Source organism: Gorilla gorilla, chromosome 15 (genome assembly GCF_029281585.2).
Source record: "Gorilla gorilla gorilla isolate KB3781 chromosome 15, NHGRI_mGorGor1-v2.1_pri, whole genome shotgun sequence".
Classification (NCBI taxonomy): Eukaryota; Metazoa; Chordata; class Mammalia; order Primates; family Hominidae; genus Gorilla; species Gorilla gorilla.
This window is the reverse complement of record NC_073239.2, coordinates 85,546,003-85,564,617: the sequence shown is the minus strand read 5'-3', so window position 1 is coordinate 85,564,617 and position 18,615 is coordinate 85,546,003. Positions and strand designations below refer to the sequence as shown.

The 18,615-nt window shown below is 49.7% G+C and overlaps 1 protein-coding gene across 2 annotated transcripts in view; it reads right to left on the bottom strand.

Moving 5' to 3' along the window:
• The window catches only part of RAD51B (RAD51 paralog B), a 909,884-nt gene that overhangs the window by 58,653 nt on the left and 832,616 nt on the right, over positions 1-18,615 (bottom strand). The gene's annotated exons all lie outside the window — the stretch shown is intronic.

The window sequence follows — 18,615 nt, the reverse complement described above, 5'->3', positions numbered from 1 at the left end:
AAGCACACGGACCAACCCAGGATGGATGGTTTGCCCAGTTATCATGGGTGCCCCTTGGACAGTCCAAACTGGCTTTCCCTTGGCAGGGAGTTTCATTTTGCCAACAGAGCTAGACTGGGAAGAGACTGGATCAGGCGTTTGGGCTGTATCTCTCCAGGCTACCATCTTGCGGGGGCCAGCAGCAGATGCCAGGAGCTGGCTGGCATCAGGGTGCAATCTGGTTGTCACAGAAGAGACCCTTATCCTTGGAGGGTCTGTGAGCCCACGAACAGCTGTTTGGCTTGGCTCGCCTTGGCTAGTAGCATTTCCAGCAGAGATGAGCAGGAGATGGACGGGTGGTGGAGAGCTGGCAGTGATAAGAAAGAAACGGTCTTTGGTACTGAAATGAGATATTTGTGTCTCTATCTTCAAATGGACAAGTTCTGGCCTTCGACCACTTTGCTGGCAAACTTAAGTTTTTCCATTGTTGCCTGAAGCACTCCAATGGAAGATGAGAGTGGATGGACCTGCCAGGGCTGCTCTCCACATGAGAGGAGGATTAAAAGTAGCAAGTGGCCAGGAGGGCAAGGGCTGTGCAATGAGACAGAGGATGTGAGGGGTCAGGATGTGAGAGGAAAAGCCATTGCTGGGCATGGCTGGCGACTGGAGGCTCCCAGGGATGGGAACTATAGCAGCAGTTCTGGGCTTTTTCCACATCTGTCACCCTGGCCTAGTGCCCTCTCCTTGGATTCATGAGACCAAGAAGCAAATGTAAGGGAGGAAGGACTTTTCAGCAGAAATGCCCATAAAGAAAGACTTAGTCCCACCAGCTGAGCTGCAGAGGGGCGGGCCGGGGGGCACTTGCCACTCTTCCCTGACTCCTAACCATGACTTTCTCACTCAAAAACCGTCCATCTGTCCACTGTTCCACCAAGCCCCGGAGCCCCATGCTGATTTCCTTTGGAAGAGCCCCAGCTCCCAGGGTGACCTCAGCAACAGCAGGGCCCACGGACGGTTCCAATCCCAAACTTCCCGTCACAAGGAAGGGTCGGCCTGGTCTGTGGAAGTTACAATAACATAGTGGCTGTTTATGAGCAAGAGCCCTCAATAAAGTCATCGGGACGGTTCTCTCGGCAGCGTGTCTAATCTTCTCTGGCTGCCATTCTGGGCGCTTGGCTCCCGATCTATTTTGGTCTCTCTCTTCTTTGACTCATTCTGGGACTTCCGTGCCATTAATCTGAGCCCCCCCACCAGGGCCTGGTCCCACCAGCAGGCAGACAATTCAGAATTAGCTGCAGTCATGGTTGTCCAAACTGACAGGCAGGGAAACTGAGGCACAGCAGGTCGCAGGTCCTTGTCTCATCTCCCACAGTGACCCGGCAGCACAGCTGCCAGCAAGGCCCAGGGTTCTGGCTGGGGCTTTAGCTCTGGAGTTGTTAGAGAAGGCCAGGGGCCATGTGAAATGTTACAAAGCTCTTACTGGGCCCCACTTGGTTACAAATCCCAGGGCTCTGCTACAAATGCGATTGTGATGGGAATGCAATGGGGGTGGGGAGTGTGTGTGTGTGTGTGTGTGTGTGTGTAAGTGGCGGGTTTGATAGTGTGTTTGAAAGCCTTGCATGCCTGGAATTTGACAAGCACGGAATAAAGACCAGAAAACCCAAAATAATGGGGAAGAAAGAACAAAGAGTCTTCCCAAAGCCATGGTTCAAGCTGTGGGCAAATGTCTTCCTGTTTCTCATCCAAAAGTCCCTGCCCCTAGGCCCAGGGGGCTGGCTGGGCTGGTTTGGCCAGTCCAAGGCCATTCTGCAGCCTCAGGCCTCTCTAGATGTGGCCTACGTGCTCTGGAGAGGGAAGCAGGGGAGGCAGGGAGGCAGTTAGGGCTTTAGACACTTTCTAGGTGCCTCAGGGGGCCTACATATTTCCTATGTAAAGTGCAGTCTGTTTGCAATTAGACTTCTCTTCTTTGCTTATTTCCGGAGAGATTATAAATAGTGAAATCAGCTTAATTTGGCTCTCTCTGAGATCAAGAGGCCACTGTTTCCAACAGTCTGAAAATACCAAGCAGTCCCACCCACATCCATGGGTCATGCCACGTGGCAGGCCTGGTAGGCTCTCCGTGATGAAGGAACTTTAAGTTGCATGAGTTTTCAACAGATAAGACTCTTTCTGGACTCTAGCAAAGATATCGTCTTTTCAACTTCAACTAAAATAGAAAGAATCCAGCACTGTTTAGGTCTTGAAATCCTCTTTCTTTCCTTAATGAGCTCAAAGCTGTAAAAGGTCTTTCGGGAAAACCCATCTTGGTTCAATTACTTTACCAGTTTTAGCCTTTTCTTGGGGATTTGGGCACAGAGAAGATCCTGAGCTGCTTCAGACATGCAGATGCTGCCCCTGACCTGTCACCTTCCGCACAGCAGGTGTCTGAGGTCATTTAACCAGCGATTGGGAGAAATGTCACGGATCAGCGTGCCTGGGGGTGCAGGAGAACAGCCCGCCATCTGTGAGATGACTCGGGGGGCAGAGGGGAGCCATGGATCATAATCCCTTCATGCTCTACCTTAGTCAGAATGGGAATGGCTACTGCTGTAGTAACAAATAGATCCCCATGTCTCAATGGTTATGCCACCTGAAATGTGGCTTCAAGATTGCTGCCATCACAGACAGAGCTGGAGGGCTGCTGCGATGCTTTTAAAGGCAAGCCTTGAAAGTGGCTGACATGACTCTGTCCACATCCGTTTGGCCAGGATCTAGTCATATGGCCTCCACCTAACGGCAGGGGAGGCCGGGAAGTGGAGTGGAATGCGTGGTTTTCGATGAGCAGGTATCATCTGGGGCTTTGACCTGGAGTCATCAGCCACAGGCCCTGAAGCCTAATGAAGGTCCTCAGACAAAACTGTCATGAGGCTGTGGACAGAGTGGTGCTGAGGACTGACAGGACTTGCTGATTTGCCATCCCACCATCCCCTCCTGGCACAGATGCCCCCAGGAATGTGGCTGCTTCGAGGAAGTATCCTGGAGGGTGACCCCAGGGTTGAGGTCAAGATGGAGCCTTTAGCAGGTAACTGGGGAGAAGAAAAATGAGCACCTGGGTATTCATTGAAGCAGATATTTCCCAGACCCTCAGCAGCCAGGGGTGAGGCCCTTTCATGGACAGCACAAGGACTGGTAATCACTTGTTTCCCAGCAGACCCAGGCCAGGGAAGTGCTTCTTTCCATCTGCCTCAGATGAGGATCTCCCACAGGCCTCACAACGGGGAAAATGCTTTTTCCTGCTGGAGTTACCTTATTGAAGGCTGATCTGCCTTCAGTTAGGACTGTGGATACATCCTTAGTTTTTGGGGATCCACGGGGCAGGGTGTAAGTGTTTTTCTTACACTTTCCTCCCAGCATGGTAGCTGGGAGGAGAATTCCTCAAACAGTGAAAAGTAAACCAATGGAGATATAATAAATAAGAGCTGACTTACATACTTTAACCACAACAGAAATAGTAAAGCATTCTGTCCAGACTGAATTGAGCAATCATCATTAATTTTCCTCCATCTGGGAACTAACAGAGCTTTGTCAAGGGTTCATTATTTGCAGTGTCTACCTTGGTATTGGCCTGGGAATCCAAAGCTGAACCCTCACTAATATATGGAGGAGCATGGGGGAATATTGGCTCCAGCTGGATGTAATGGTTAATTTTATGTGTCAACTTGGCTAGGCTATGGTGCCCAGCTATTTGGTCAAATACTTGTCTAGATGTTTCTGTGAAGGTATTTTTTACATTTGATTTACAATAAAGTCAACATTTACAACCAGCTGACTTTAAGTGAAGCAGAGAAACTGCCAAAATAGGTGTGGACTTCATTAATCAGTTGAAGGCCTTAAGAGCAAAGGCTGAGGTTTCCTGAAGAAGAAGGAATTCTGCCTCCAGACTGCAACAGAAATTCTGCCTGAGTTTCAGAAATTCTGTCTGAGTTTCCAGCCTTTGGACTCAAGGCTGAAGCATCAACTCTTACTTGCTCTCCAGTCCACCTAACTTCCTGCAAAATTTCAGATTTGCCACCTCCCTCCACCGCCGTCACATATGTCAATTCCCTTAAATCCATCTCTCTCCATCTCGTCTATAGCTACACCTCTCTAGATACATCTACATTAGTCAGAATGTGAAAGGTTATGCTGCTGTGGCAAATAAACCCCTGCATCGCAGTGGCTATGTCATCTGAAACACGTGACTTCAGGATTGCTGTCATCAGGGAAGAGAGAGCTGGAGGGTTGCTGAGTTGCTTTAAAAGGCCAACCCTGAAAGAGGCAGACATCACTTCTGTCCACATCTACATATGTATATCCATATCTAATCTATCTATATATATAGAGGGAGATCCTATTGGTTCTGTTTCTCTGGAGAACCTTTATAATACACTGGGGGAAAAGCAGATTAAATTAGAGAAAGTAATTTCATGATGAGTAAATATTTTTATTATTTCATAGGAAAAGGGAGTAAATAATAGGGAAATAGAAATTGTGATGATATAAATAAGGGAGTTTCACTATAGCAGTAATACTTATTACTATGTTAAGCATACCAAGAGGGGTGCAACAAAAACTAAACTCAATAGAAATGGTCTGGTTGTTTAATAATTTCATTTCCAAAGACATGATGTTTGCTGATGGAACTTCCTGCCTGGGGTTCACCCTCTTCCTGTCTGAGGACCTCCCGGTACTGCTCTCCTCACATTTAAGTATGTGATATGCCTCTGTCTGTGCCCCTGAGCAATAGATTGTGCTTGCAAAGTACAGATCTATTGCTGGCCCTGTCTCCTTTCTCTTAGTTCCATTTACACTTAGGAATGTATTTTTAAACAATAGCTGTAAACTACGGCTCTTTGGTTGCCAGGGACAGAAAGTCATCTCAAACTGCTTTAGCAAAGGGGAAATCCAATGGCCCATGCAACAAAAAGATCCAGAATTAGGGCCAGCATCAGATATAAATTGATTCAGGGATAAAATAATGTGTTATCAGGACTTGGGTACTCTCCATCTCTCAGCTCTCCTCTCTGCTATGCTGGCTTCAGAGTCAGGTTTCATGTGACAGAAAAATCTCTCAGCTCTACTCTCTGCTATGCTGGCTTCAGAGTCGGGTTTCATGTGACAGAAAAATGACAGCAATTCCAGCTCTATACCTCTCAGATTTCAGGTTCAAGGGGGAAAGAGTGAGTCCCCTTCCCAGAAGTCCTAGGGAAGACCTTAAGGTATCTCACTGGCTCTGATTGATCAAATGTCCATTCCTAAACCAATCACTATGCCCAAGAGAATCTAATGCTCTGATTGGCTTAGGCCTGGCTCCTGTGCTTCACCCTGAGTTGGGGGTAAAGTTGGCTGCACTGAAATCTCATGGACTGAGAGCAGGGCATGGTGTGGGATTCCCCAAGAAACACGGGCATGGGTACCAGAAGAGAGTGGACGGGTGCTGATGGAGTAAGGTCACTTAAATAAGAAAGCTTAAACATTCATAATCTAGCCATTCGTGGAAAAGCACCTCTAGGGGCAGTACCAATGTGAAGTTTTCATCATTCTTTTGGCTGCCCCAGGATCCCTTTCCATATGTGTTTGGTATAATCACCACTGCCGGGGCCATACAGTCCTATTAGTAAAGCATCTTCCCTTGAGTTCTTCTCCTGACACCAGCTCTAATACCAGTGTCTTCCCTCCAGAGCCTGATTATAGACACAGTTTGGGATGGGTTGGGGGAAGTATATTTCTGATAAAGTGATGTTTCCACTTCACACATATGACTAATAGGGAACTTGGCCAGGAATAACTTTTTATACAGTTTTGGAAACCCTGGCCTAAACCATAAATCATAAGATGAAGCTCGATCCTTGTCTTTTAACTTAAAACTCAATATCCTGCCTGAAGGGCAGGGCAACAGAGGAGCCTGAGATAGAGTACCCAATGGCGTCATCCCACTGGGATAGCCCCCAGGCCTGTGACGAGGTCACCTTCCCATGGCATTGCCCTCCGGGGCCAGGCAGAAAGCCTGAGCTTGGCCCCTCACTCCATTCTCCTTGCTGTCTTGCCAACAAAAGCCTTAAAAGTCATGGAAACATCTCTGGTTTTCTAACTCAAGAGATTCCAACAACAGAGGTCAAAGAGTCACATGGGAGTATGTGAAAGGGCAGATATATCTGGGCAGGAAGATGCTTACCCTTGGTGCATTATGTGAGTAGGGGAAGAAAGGGGCTGAAAGGACAGAAGGAACATGGCAGGGCTTAGGGCTCTCAGGAGAGAGAAATAGGAGTGGGGCACATTGGCAGAAGAGGCTGAGAAGAGGAGTTTCTCTCCCTGGTTGAGAATCCAGGGCATTTTTGTCATGGATTTCCATTAGGAGTCACATCCAGAAAACTGCCAAGCTTCTGACCCAGGAGATAGAGGATAAGAGGGCACAAGATGGCCCAGAGGATGAGTGGACACATTGATAGTTGAGTGGTAAAGGCTCAGGAGTAAGGATTGGGGTTGGAGCAGCAAATAAGCACATATGAACCCAATGTGATCAAATGCTAGCATGACAGAGTAGGTGGGAGATTCACTGGCAGCAAATAGGTATCCCGGGGTGAGGAAGGAGGGAATTGTGCTCTCTTTTCCAACAGGGAGAGCTGTATTCCTCCATCTTGGCAGAAATTCCAGCTTTCACAGGGCCCAGATCTTTGGGGAACCTTGTTTTGCCCTATATCAGCTAAAAATAGTCGGGTGAAATGCGACTGACCAGAGAACCTTTAACCTCTTTCAGATTTAGCTTTTGGACAAAGTTAAGAGACTCTCTTCTGAGCTTATTTTGGTAAGAATATCATTGTGGGCGGGGGTGGATGTGGTGGGGAGAAGCTCTGTAAGGGCAGAGGTTAAAAGGTGCCACATTTTCTTAGTTTGAATCAGTAGGAATCATCCTTGGTGGTTGGGGGACTCTAAGATTATGTAGAAAAGAGATAGGGGAAAGGTGTCAGAAAGAATGTAACTATAGCCTCCTAGAGTAGTCTTTGCTAAAAAATTATGTTGACAATAAGTGATAGAATTGACTGCCTGTCTAGCTAATAAAATAACAGCAACAACAATGCTTATTTTTTCTTACTCCTCTTTGGGCAGGGTTTGGGCAGATTACCTGAGGTCCAAATTCCCTGGTGGACATAAACAGGAAAACCTTGAAGCTTATTGCTAGCGTATTCTAGCACCAAAGCAATACCCTCAATGGTTAGAGTCTGTCTTAATAATAATCAGAATAACACATTTATCAAGTGCTTATAATGCACCTGATGCTAAATTTAATGTTTCACAAATATAATCGCATAAAATCCTGACAAAGAATTTGTGAGAAGGGACTACTGCTCCCATTTTACAGAAGAGAAAGCAGAGGCTCAGAGAAGTTCAGTAACTATAGCTGGAAAGCGGTGGAAATCAAGTTCAATCCTGGTCAGTTAGACCACAAATTCCGTGCCTTTAACTCTTATGCTATTCTCACCAACACCTACACTCCCTCCCACGTCTAGCACTGTTAGGCCTAAGTCTTTAGGCAATGACTCAAAATACGAGTGTATTGGTCAGCGTTCTGGCAGGAGACAGACGGCACACTCAAATGGGGTAATTGAGCAGAATTTAGAAATGTCACTACTTACAAGTTATGCGTAAAGCTAAAGGAAGCTAACAAGGCAAGATGAAGCCCTCCAGGGCTAGCAGCGGGGGGAGCCTGAAGGGTAAAGGGGGCGAAGTGAAAGAGAAAGTATTTGGAGGAGAGAGCCATCCATCAGGGGCTATGGCCTTAGATACAGGGGCAGTGGAGAGACACAGCCAAGCAAGGGCCCATTACAGTAGAACCAGGAGGATAAATAAATATCCTGACCTTGTCCCACCCATCTCTCTCTCTCTCTCTCTCTCTCTCTCTCTCTCTCTCTCTCTCTCTCTCTCTCTGTTTTTGAGATGGAGTCTCACTCTGTCACCCAGGCTGGAGCACAGTGGCTAGATCTCAACTCACTGCAACCTCAACCCTGCTGGTTTCAAGCAACTCTCCTGCCTCAGCCTCCTGAGTAGCTGGGATTATAGGTGCGCACCACCACGCCTAGCTAATTTTTTGTATTTTTAGTAGAGATAGAATTTCACCATGTTGGCCAGGCTGGTCTCAAACTCCTGACCTCAGGTGATCCACCCACCTTGGCCTCCCACAGTGCTGGGATTACAGAGGTGACCCACCACACCTGGCCCCACCCTCCTGTCTCTTGCTGGTGCCTCCCACTGGCAGAACCCAACTGAAGCCAGAGGGCAAGGGTGCCCAGTAATGCGGTCCACAAGGTCAGCTTCCTGGGGCACAGAGCAGTGGGGAGGAGGATGGGGTGGCTGTGGAGGGGCAAATGGAGATGCCCAGCATAATAAATTAACACGTACAGCTGTCTGAAGGCTTCTGCTTTGGACTCAGGGTTAATTTCTCTCATCTACAAGGAAAGGGATGGCTTATGAAGGCTTAGGAAAGAAAGTGATGATCGTTAGGAATCAGCATGGATTTACCAAGAAAAAAGATGACTACTCATTGTACTTTTTTGGAGGGAGGAGACAGGATTCCTAAGTTGGTAGCACATGGCATTGTGGTAGGCAGCAGAGTAGACAGCTCATGGATCTCTTGAGAACAAGGAGGGCTGGAGACAGTGTCACTGGGACAGCTGGGGATGTGCTGAGTGGCCCTAAAGCTGCTAACAAACAGATGGATGTCAGCCTGATGGGTGGTTCCATCCATGTCCCAGAATCTCCCATGACCCTTCTGTTTCAACAGTTCTATTAGAGACTAGGAAGAACTTTCAGAGGCAGCTCACATCTTGGATAACAGAATTAGAATCTCCTAAGATCCCAAAACAGTTTGGATTCATGGTGGCTGAATGTAACAAGATGAAATATAATAGGATTAATGTACATCTGGAACCTTGGGGCTAAACAAATGGAATTTTATACATGCCCGGGATGGGGCAGGTGTGAAAGACTCAGGGGTGTGTGCTGACTGTAAAGTCAACGTGAATCAACCTGAACAGTTACCAAGAAAATTGGTGTCATCTTAGGTGACATTAACTGAAGAAGAGTGTTGAGGATGAGGGAGGTATTTCTCCTGCTGGCCTCTTTACTGGTCTGTCCCACTTGGAATGCCACTGCACTGCTTTTAAAGGAGAAGCAAAATGCAATGGATCACATTTGCTGACAGCCATGGGGATGGGGGAGGGGACTGAGAGTGTGTCACACGAGAATGTGTGAAGGAAAAGCAGAAGAGATAAATAAGAGAGCTGGCAAATAAAAGAGAGGTTCTCAAGTGTCTGGAAGGTAGTCATGTTGAAGAGCCTTGTTGGTGGAGGACAGAAAGAGAGTACAAAGACCACTGGGTGATGGCTAACTGGGCCAGCCTACAGCACAACCTGCTGGCAGTCAGAGTGGGACGTGAGGTGGTGAGTTGGCTTCCCTTAGAGATGTTTGCACCCAGGGCTGTTGGAGAAGAGACCTCTACCGGGCATGAAAAGGAGGGCGTGTTGTCTCAAAGGCTCTCTGTTGAATTCCAATGCCTGGGCACATGAATATGTTTGCATGCCATGCCCCCTTCATGCTAACACTTCCTTGGGCATACCAACCCATGATGGAGTGCATCTGCTCATAGTTTTCAAACTTTGGAGCATCCAGCATTCTCCTTTAAGTGACCTTTGGGAATCTATGGAGATGCAGATTTCCCCAGCATCACAGAAGGAACCAGGGCTTTGGGTCTGGCAGATCTGGGTTTGAATTTCCCCCGGGCCACTTCTGGCTGTAAGATCTCAAACAAGTCACATTTGGCATTCATCAACCCCTGGTGCAGACCCCTGGCAGGCACCAGGGATTCCAGCGTGTGCAGCAACAGCAACAGACATGGTTCCTGCCCTCAGGAGGCTTACTGCTCTGGTCTGTCTCCTGTTCTGTAAAGCGGGAATAATTTCTCCTGTTCTGCAGTGTGTTTGTGGAATATGTGGGAATCTCAGAGTTGGTTCCCTTTCCGTTCCTTTCCTTGCAAGGAGCACAAAACTATAGTCATTCACAGGAAACCACGGATACTCAGAAACCCTCAAGGGCCCTTGTGTGAAATCTGTCCCCCTCTTTCCTTTCAAAAAGGTTGCTGACATCAGGCCTGCCTGTCACTGCTTCCTAAATGGCTGGCCTTCCTCTGTGGCTGCAGCTCCGCTCAAGCCACCCATTCACTGACTTTCCCCTGAAGGCTCTAGGGGACTTTCCCCTGGAGACACTATACACGATTTGGTGACATGTTGATGGCAGATGTGGGACAGCCACTCTTTTTTAGCAAGCAGGACTCCCTCATTTTGGTGGTCCTGGGTTTTGATCCTGCAGAGTTCTCAATGTTTTGGCTGGGTGAGAAGTCAGCCAGTTTCAGAATTCACTTATCAGCTGGAAACAAGTGGCTCTTCCTACCCATCTTTCAAGGTTCAGCCCAAACACCGCCCACTCTGGGAGCATTGCCTAGTTTCTCCCCTTCCCCTAAACATTATGTGCCGCATAACCAAGGACTGTCAAGGATTGGTCTCATTTCCTGTGTGTTCCCACTTTACAGAACAGGAGACAGATCAGAACAGTAGCTCCCTGAGGGCAGGAGCAGTGTCTGTTGCCGCATGCTCTGGAACCCCGTGTCTGCCCAGGCTCTGCACCAAGAGCTGATTCTGTCTCCCAACTACAGTGTAAATCCTCAAGGGCAAGACCAGGTCCTCTGATTCTCTGAATCCATCAGAATGTTTAGCTCCATTCTGGGGAGATAGTAGATGCCCAATAAAAGCTTGCTATTGGATTCTTATCCAAGCTTCTCACAAATCCCTTTTTAAAGTCAAGAGCAGAAAGACTAAGCATTTATTCATTCAACCAGCATATTTTGCAAAAATCTCAAATCCACGATTCACAAACTAAAAGCTACTCAGCAGCACGTCTCACGTGGCCAGCCCGGTATTTTTCTGCTTTTTGTTTTTAATTAGTGCAAATATTTTTAAAAACAGGATACTTTATACAGAACTCTGGATTTCTAGGCTGTCTTAAATACCCAGCCAAAACTGAGTGGTGGTGCCCCCTTTAGATGGGCCAGCCTTCTTCAAGTCAGGGCAGTGCTCACCTGGCTTTGCTCCTGTGGGTTACTGCCAGCCCCCATTGGCATTTGAGTTCGTAATCCATGGCTTATTCGTTTAAAAGCTACTGACATCAATAGGAATCTCACAGAACAGTGAACTCAGAGACACCTGATTTCCTTGGTTTATTTCTTGACCCACTGTAGGATGTGCCAACCCCCACCAGCTCAAGATTCTTTCCCCCGCATGCACCCTAATGCCCATTGCAGGTGTCAGCATCTCTTTTCAGTCCTACTGATGCCTCCATTGGCAGCAGGCTGAGCGTCCTTGCCCCAGAACTTTTGGGGAGTGCTAAGGTGGGCAGGTGTGTTCCCTGGCAGGGCATGGCTCCAGATTGGGCCCATAGGGCCCCAGCAGCTGCCATCCATGTGTCGCTTCCCAGGCAGAGGGAGGGCGTCTGGGGAGACCACCCACTCAAGGGCTGGGCTGCCTCTCCAGAATCTCCTTTCAAAGACACCCTAGGAAGCGACCCTCGGCTTGCCCCGGTGCAGTGTCCTGAGGTTGCCCAGGCTCTCAGGGCAGTCGGGACCCTCCCAAGTTCCTGTTTCCTGCCCTCTGCAGGCCCAGATTTCAAAGCTGTCAATTCACTCCTCCTTTCCCTCCTACCCGCCTCCCGCCCTCTTCTCCTCCCCAACATTCTTTGCTTCTTGTTTATATTGCAGAAAACATCTGCGAGAGTAAATGACTGAGATGAAAGATCTTGGCAAAGGGCTATTTTTCTTTGCTTGGCTTAAGGGGGGACAAATGAAGACTTTAGCCTCATCCTCGCCTTCCCCAGCGTGACTCCCTCCCCCAGCTTCCAGAGAGGAGAGAAATGGGATCTGAATGAAGACAGACCAGAAGGTGGCCCAGCCGGCCCCAGGGCCTCACGTCCCCAGGCAGGGGAGATTGTTTTTCCTGTGGAACAGGCTGGCCTGGAGGAAAAGGCTCCGTGGGTGGAGAGGAGGGGTGCAGATTAGCATGCTTCTGCAGGGCTTTCCCCCAGTGCTGTCCACTCTCTGCCCTCCCTCCAGGCCACACGGTCACCCCTGCCAGCAGCAGACCTTTGTCTTGGGCTTGGTGGCATGTTATGGAGGACAGACCATCCCGCCAGCCTTTCCTCCCTCCCGCCCCTCTCTCCTGAGCGGTTGTGCTGTGCAGGGAGTGACATCCTGGGCTGTACAGCCTCTCTCCTACTCCAGGGAGCTGTGTGGCTTTAGACAAGTTAATAACTTCTTGGGTCCTCAGTTTCTCCCTTTGTAAACTGGGGATAAATATACCTGCTTCACAGAGTTGTAGTGAGGATGAAATGATGTAACAATGCATGCTCCACACAAAATCAGGCACTTAATAAATGGTGATGACAATGGTGTTGATGATCAGGAGGATGAGGATGATGATGATCCGGTGGGGTGTGGGGCAGAAGGCAGGGAGAACCCTGAGGCAGAGTCTCTAGGTGACTTTCTGTAGGTGACTGAACCTCCATCTTTCCCGCTGTGGATGGAGTGTAGTTCATTCCGTCCTATTCCTTGTAGAGGGATTGTGAAGTAGGGCTGAGTGATTACACTTGGTGCAGATGAGATGAAGGGGTGATGGGGAAACCAAGCTTCACTATCCTTGGCACTGTGAGGGCTGTTTTCCTCTGTGACTCTTGGCTGCCCTGGCACTTGCCAGCTCTCCTGCCTGGCCATTGTCACCAGGGGGCACGGGCCAGTGGCCCTCATCATCTGAATGAGCCCCTGTTGCCATGCACCATGAGGACAGGTCTGTCAGTGCTGCCCAGGGCTGAGTGTCCTGAGCCCCAGATTCTCGGTCCGGGCAGCCCCCACTGACATGGCACTGGTAGCACCAAAGTTTCCAGGGTGGCTGGCTCAGAGGCTCCCACAGAGCAAGGCCAGGGATGTGGCTGTCCTCAGAGAGCAGCCGGGGAGCTCTCCCCACCCCATCTCACCTGCCAACCCAGCCCAGAGCTCCCTCTTTTTCATGGTCCCTGGTGCTCCTGTCGGAGTTGTGCAGTGGCGATGCGCTTCTTGGCAAGGGCAGGGCCAGATCTTAGGAAGACCTCAGTGCCTGGGCCAAGGCAAGGAGCTGTCACTCAGGCAAATAATGAGCAGATTTTTACCAGGTGGGACAGGTAAGTTCTGATTCAGGTGTAGGAGGAAGAAAGTCAGCTCATGGGCAGCAGCTTAGGAGGAAAACAGCTGGCGGCTGAGCTCCAGGGCAGGAGATGTCCTCTTATCCCATCTTTGTCCAGCCTGGGTCCACCAGGCTCACCAAATGAATCTAGGGATGTCTGTTTATGAAGCATGAAGCTGGTGAGCACAGAGCAGAAGGTCCAAGCCTGACAACCTGTCCTGGCACTTCTGGACCTGCTCTGTCAAATCCTCCACACACTAAGGAGAAACAACCTTTTCCTGCCTGCAGGCTTCCTTCAGTACACACATAGGAAGAAAAAGCCTGGATCAATCTAGCCCTCCTAGACACAGATGCCTGAAGCCCCCAGACTGATCTCTGCAGGGGCCGAGGCAGCAGTCCTAATAGATGGACTATTAGCTCCTATGAGCTGGACCCTGGGGCTTGGCCCCCCACCGGGCTCACTTAGTATATTATTCAACTCTACATTTAATGATGGGGAGGCTGGTGCAGTGGCTCACACCTGTAATCCCAGCACTTTGGGAAGCCAAGGTGGGAGGATTGCTTGAAGCCTGGAGGTCGAGACCAGTCTGGGCAATATAGCGAGATCCTGTCTTTACAAAAAAATTTTGTTAAATGACAGGGAAACTGAGTCTCAAGAGGTCAAGCAGCATGCCCTAGCCATGAAGTGCTAAGTTTCAGCTGCAGCGTCAGGATTTGAACCTAGATCTCTGTGGCCCCAAAGCCTCAGCATTCCCCCCACCGCTAGACCTACAATGTCCAGTATGGATATCACTAGCCACATGTGGCTATTTAAACTTAGGTAAAGGTTCTGTTTCTCAGTCACACCAGCTCCATCTCAGTGCTCAGTAGTCACATGTGGCTAGTGGCTGTCCTACTGGACAGTGCAACTCTAGAACATTCCATCTTTGTAGAAAGTTCTATGTAGAAAGTCAAAGGCAGCACTATGACTAGGTTGTACTGAGGCTCTTTCCTGTTTTAACCAGGCTGCTTAAACCCTTTTATTCAGCTGCAAACTCATCTAGTCTCTGACATACACCCTGTCCCTTCTCCCTGTCTATCCTCAAAGAGAGGGTGGTAGTTCTTGATCCCGCATAGTGAATGGGAACAGTGTGGAGCACAGGGGACAAGTGACCCATGGGGGCTGGGAGCCAGGAGCTCAGCCTGGTCCTCTCTGCCATGCTGCACCTTCCTTGCTGTGTCTGTGCAGAATTGGGGCCTGGCTGGTCCTCTCAGGGGTGGGGGGCCTGGGGGCCTAACTCAGTCACCCGCCCAGACAGGCCCAAAGGTCACACTGCCGGCCTGCGGTCGCTTTTTCAATTACAGGGCCCTGAGAGCGAGCTCTGGGCCAGAGCGCAGGAGAAAGGGGCTCTGTGTGGGAGGCCCGGAGCTGCTCCGCACCCCGCACAGAGGCCAGCTCTGTGTAGTGCTGCCCAGAGAGGCTGGGAGGGGTGGCAATCTCTGGCAGCACACAGCAGCCTCCCTGTTCTGATACCGGCTCCTGCATGTTAGGCCTCAGTCCTCAGTCACCCCATCGAGAAAAGGGGGAGAAGAATCTGAGAGCTGGACAAAGGTTTTATATTTTGGGATTCTGTGCACAAATCTTACTTGAGTTTGTCAGCTGCCCTAGAAGGTAGGCAGGATACCTACAGTCATCTCTGTGGGTGGGCTGAGATGACCAGGCTCTCAAAGAGAACCCTGCCCCAGATTGCCCAGCTAGATGGCAGCAGAGGAGGAGGCTGCCTGCTGCCAGGTGAGCAGGGTCCAGGCTTTTCAAAGTCACTGACAGTGCTCAAATCTGGTTTTGCCCAGCCCGAGCCTCTTGTACATGGTGCTGTCAATGCCTGCCATTCCTGTGGGTTCTCCTGGCTCCTGCAGGACAGGGACTGTGTTCTGCTCCTTGCTAAAAGCCAGCACCTGGACCATGCCTGGCTCTTAGAAGGCCCTCAGCAGATATCAGATGGATGGATGAATGGCTGTGGTTGAATGTGGGCAGAATGCTTGGGACAGCAGTGTCACCTGGTTCCTGTCTGCTGTGAGGCAGTTACTTGTCTCAGAGAAAATAGGGAGATGGTAGAGGCTGGGAAATTATAGTCTCGATTTCCTCCTTAACCAGCCACTAGCAACAGAGAGAAAAGACCCCGCTGATCTGTAAGATGGAAGCTGGTGCTCCTCACGTCCCACCTCTTAGGGCCGGTTTCCAGCTCCTCCCTGCCCTCTTGGCCATGGCTGCTGGAAGCCAGAGGCCCACTCTGGGGGCTGACTTCCGAGATGTATGCCAGAGTGCCCCGCGGGTGGGCGTCCCTGGCAGTCCCTGGCGGGGCGGAGGCTGTAACTGGAGCAAGAGCTGTGTGTCAGAGGGTACACGGCTGCACAAGAAGACCTCAGCCAGGATGAACTAAATCTGCCCATCTCCCCCACACTCCTGCCCTCTCCCCCGACCTGAGCAGGTTTGCAATTCATCCGCCGTCCTCAGATGCTGTTCCTGCTATCAGATGATGAAAATGGAGATTCATCTTGAAGAAAGAAAGAAGTAGCTCACTTCCCCCACACCCCCAGTCTATTTGAGCCCCTCCCCTCCCCCATCACCATGTGTTCCTGAAACCTGGGGCTGTTCCAAGTCCTAAATGTGCTGGAAAGTATAACCCTGAGCAGCTGTGAACCTGCTCAGGCTGCCATGGCCCGGGGTGAATCAGAAACCAAGAGATAGGCTAGCTAACAATGCAGCCCCTTGTTCCTGCATTGAGAGAGAGAGAGATCACCATCAGCACCGGGCTCCTGAGAGTGGGGGCAGCTAGCTGGCGCGCGCACACACACACACACACTCACCATTTGCCTCCTGGCACAACCCACTCACCTAGCCCACCCAGTGTAGGTGTGCTGGGGAAAGGTGTTACATAGCAGGCCTGAGACCATCATGACTGCCTGGCGGGGCCAGCCTCTCTCTAAGGTGTCTCCATCCCAGCCTCCTACTCTCTCCTTTCACTCTAACTTACCTGGGAAGGCAGGGAGGGAGGGAGCTGGAGGGGAGGGCTTGCATGAAGCCAAATGGAGTGGGATTGTCTTGAGGTTTTCCATTGGGCTGGGGAGCATGAACGGCAGTGGGATGCACAGCCAAAGGGGGTTCTTGGAGCCTGAGAGGGTTTGGGAAAGCCTGTTTACAGGAACCAGACACCCTGAAAAAAATAACTTGCAGGCAAGTTTTGAAGCAGGCCTGGTCATGGAGCTGGCAGCCACTCAAGGCCGCGGTAGAGTTGGGGGCCTTCCTATCAGGCCTGATTACAACCGCTCACGATCCTCACCAACTGCAGGCAGGAAGTGCCAAGCACCCACGGGGGTCTAAACCACCCACAGAAACAGCCCTGTTCACACGCACCACATCCTGGGAGATGGGGCGGGGAGTTCTCTTCCCATCACAAATGGAGAAACTGAGGCTCAGGGCCATCTGCCTGCCAGGCACTGACAGCGACAAAATTAGCAGCTCATGTCCTTAATGCAATTCCTAAAGGGGGTGGGGGGTTCTGTCCACCAGACATCTCCCATGAGCCTGATCTAAAAGCAAACAAGGAGGGATGAGCAGAAACACACCCTGACGTAAAGGTGTCCCCACAGCCTCATCTTCCCAGACAAGGTGGGCACAGCCCAAACTCCAGAATGCTTCCGGGATAGAAAAAAGCCTTAATGCCAAGACCGAACCACCAGGATTCCATCAGCTCTGTAGCGCTGGGCTTAGTCCCTGTCTTCATCTCCACTCAGACATCCTGCACGTTCTGCCTCAGAAAGAGCTTTCAAATCCTGCCCCTTCTGTTCCCTTCCCAAGCACCAATGCCTTTATTCAAGCCCACATCATCTCTTCCTGGAGTGTCATCAGAGCTCCCTCTCTTCGTCATGCCATCATGCCAACAATCATGCTCCCAGCTTACAAACCTTCTTCTTGCTTTCCCTAACCTCAGGATCAAGTGCAAGCATCCCAGTCACACAAGGCCCTTTAGACACTGGGGCCAGCCCCAATTCATCCTCATTTCTTTTGTTCCTACCCAGTAGCTGCCATGTCAGGCAACTGACTTGTTCTGTGATACCCCTGTGCCTTTGCACATGCTGTTTCTCTGCCAAGAATATCCTCTCTCCAGCATAGTCTCTACGTGGAAAAATCGCACCCATCCTTCAGAATTCAACTCCAGTGCCCTCTATGCATGGGCCTGTGTTCGTGTCTCCATGGTAGGGCTTCTTTGAGCTGTAATGATCATTTGCATATCTGTCTATCTCATCAGACCAGTGGTTCTCAAATTGGGGTGATTTTGGCTCCAGGAGACATTTGGCAATGGCTGGAGACATTTTTGGTTGTCACAATTTGTGTGTGGGGTGGTGCTACTGGCATCTTGTGGGTGGAGGCCAGGGATGCTGCTAGACATCCTACAATACACAGGGCCATCCACACAATTATGTGGTCCCAGATGTGAGTTGTACTGAGGTTGAGAAACCCTGGACTAGTCTGTGTATCTCTTGAGGCAAATTCTTATTTGTATATCCACGGCTAGGTCTAAAGAGGTATCCTGTAACTGTTTTTTGTTTTGTTTTTTTGAAAGACAGGGTCTTGCTATGTTGCCCAGGCTGGGGTGCCATGCTCATAGTGCGCTATTCCCAGTCATGCTCATAGTACGCTACAGTCTCCAACTCCTGGCCTCAAGGCATCCTCCAGTCTCAGCCTCCTGAGTAGCTGAAACTACAGGCATGAACCGAGGCACCCAGCTTTCAATAACTGCTTTTTGAATAAATAAATGAGCAGACTGACTTAATAGTTATATACTCTCCACCTGTGGGATGTGGGTCACCGTGAGCCCACCAAGTTAGAACTTAAGAAAGTTGACTAATAGTGAGTGAACAAGCATATTGACAAGGATAGAATAAAACATGCGTGTGAATCAAATGCTTTGCTTTCAGTGAAGAAAAGGACCAGCCTATTATCAGAGTGGACCTCAAGTTAGGTATGAACAGACATCATTACTGTAGCACTTCTTTTTAAATTAGGGGCCTGTGATTAAGAAGTATCAGTAAATTGCTCCACTATGCTCACAAAGCAGATGTCAAACCCTTAGCAGGACAGAGGACTCAAGGCCTGGCCCTACTTCCTACAGGGGATATGGCCAACTTGGAGATGGTACAGAGACAATCCATGCAGATGATGAAAGCTCTGGATACCTAGGCCCATGGAAGGAAGGCAAAAGGAATTGATATCATTTAACTTCAAGAAAGTAATCACTTGGAGGGTGTCCTAACAGATATTTTCCAGTAACACAGGAGGTGATTAAATGGAAGGAGTGGCCAGTCACTCTTTGGCGTCCAG